Below are 2,061 nucleotides of genomic sequence, written 5' to 3'. Positions count from 1 at the left end.
TTGTTGCATAATATCTGCTTAAAAAATACTTTGATGAAATTTAAAAATATCCGCTGTAACTAACTGGTAGAGAGATTATTCGAATGTTAGTTAAGTAGACGGAAGAGAGCGTCGCAGACCCGATATGTAATCTGGCGCGAAATATTTAAAAGTAAGGATAAAAACATTGTTTGAATTGTGAATTAGCAAATACACATTTTTTAGTGCTTCCTTCATAGAATAATTTTTTTAAATAAATTCTATGCCTGGAAATGTGTTTTTGTTTATTGTTATTAAATGTTAATTATTTTGGGAAAGGAACAATAAAAATTTAACGTATGTGCTATTTGATAATTCAAAATTTGATTTTATTCAAATTTTAATTATCTTGCACATCCTTAAATGTTTCTGGAATAGAATTTATTAAACTGAATTCTATTCCTTTTATTTTGTTATTGATATTTCTGAATAATATTTGAAACTTGTCTGTTGAAAATAGATTATAAACAATTGGAACGTTTATCTTTTTGAAATGATTTAAATAAAAATTTCAGAATTAACAGCTCAATTAATTTTATTGCATACCACTTTATTGTAGTTACTTCCTCTTGCCTCGCACACAAACTGAAAAAGTCTTTCTTGTAAGAACAGACCACAAAAAGCGTAACAAGCATAAATTGTGAAGTTAATTGATGCGTAAAAAATGCATGCATCAGTCGTGTACATGTGAGAATGGTAAAATGCATTTCATCGAAAAGATGCCTAGGAAGCTTTAAGGAATTTGTAAATAAATTTCTTGAAATGATAAAAACTAAAATTATGTAACACTGTTGAGAATAGGCTGGAAAATTTTTCACTTTTTACATGTAAATTGGGGACTTTTGTCCTGCAAAACTTGGTGATGTCAATGAAGAGCAGGAGGAACGATTTCATTTGGATGTTATAGAAATTTAGAATAGATATCAGGAGAGATGGAATACTAAAATGATGATTATTGCAACTTGTTTGATTTGCAATGTAATTCAATTTTAAATTTAATAATTCTGACTAGATCCAATGTTTTGACATAAGTTTGCTTGTTTAATTTGTTAATACATTTTCAAGTAATTGATAATTTAAAATTAATTTGTTAGATTGTCAAATTAAATTTGAAAGTTTATCACCTACTATACAATTGTGATATCTAGTTTATAGAATTGCAAAAACAGTACAGAACCGGGAACATTAATAAGTAAATAAATAAATATAAAATACACTTGGAGTAATTTCATTTATTTAATGAAATTCAATGTGCATTTCGCCTTCTTAGGTTATCTTCAGGAGTATCAGTATGATTTGTGCCACTTGTACTTATGAGGATGCCCTAAGCAGAAATGTATAGTACATTGAGTTTTAATAAACAAGTGAAACTTCTCCAATTGTATTTCATTCTATTATATATGTATATATAATGTTTCACCAAGAGTTTTCGGCTTATTAATTCTTTAAATAAAAGAAGTTGTCTTTAATGTAAAAAATTTTTTAATTACTTACCACTTACCTTCATGATTGTACCACCGACGTGGCCAATTCATTATCATAAAGAGGAAAAAGGGAACTCCCTTTGGTACAACGTTCTAGAGTGAAAGACTTCTACAACAAATGCCTCACGATGTACGATATTCTCTAAAATGATAGTTTATTTTAAACAATATTCAAATATAATTGATTTATAATACAATCACTACCTCTAATAAAACCGTGAACTTCAAAATAACGCGAATACCTTCTACTACAAGAAACAACACAAAAATCACAAATGTACAAAAAACTTATTTTAATATTAATTTGTTCTGGACTAGATTCAAATTCTTCGCTCACCACGGGTCTTCGTAAATCATAAATTATACTATGACGCTTAAATGGGGACAAAGTTGCCTAATAAAGTGCCAAATACTGCAGGAACTAGAAATGTACAATATCCAACAAATCATAATTTTGAATTTTCTGTCAATCAAAATATTTCAGTTGTAATTACTTATTAAAAATATACATCAATAACTTACTGTTCTAATCTATAAAAAATATATTTATTTTTTTTAT

The 2,061-nt window shown here is 27.5% G+C and overlaps 1 protein-coding gene across 4 annotated transcripts in view; it reads right to left on the bottom strand.

Moving 5' to 3' along the window:
* The window catches only part of LOC108736564 (glycine-rich protein DOT1-like), a 12,411-nt gene that overhangs the window by 1,975 nt on the left and 8,375 nt on the right, over positions 1–2,061 (bottom strand). For 3 of the 4 annotated variants that reach the window (XR_003232343.1, XR_003232341.1, XR_003232340.1), the window contains one exon: positions 1,513–1,644. The gene's annotated coding sequence lies outside the window, so the exon portion shown is untranslated. The remainder of the gene's footprint in view (positions 1–1,512; positions 1,645–2,061) is intronic. The other variant, XR_003232342.1, reaches the window with a different exon arrangement.

The sequence above is a fragment of the Agrilus planipennis genome, unplaced genomic scaffold (genome assembly GCF_000699045.2).
Source record: "Agrilus planipennis isolate EAB-ADULT unplaced genomic scaffold, Apla_2.0 scaffold82, whole genome shotgun sequence".
NCBI classification, from domain to species: Eukaryota; Metazoa; Arthropoda; class Insecta; order Coleoptera; family Buprestidae; genus Agrilus; species Agrilus planipennis.
The sequence above is the reverse complement of the archived record's forward strand: the minus strand, read 5'-3'. Positions and strand labels throughout refer to the sequence as shown.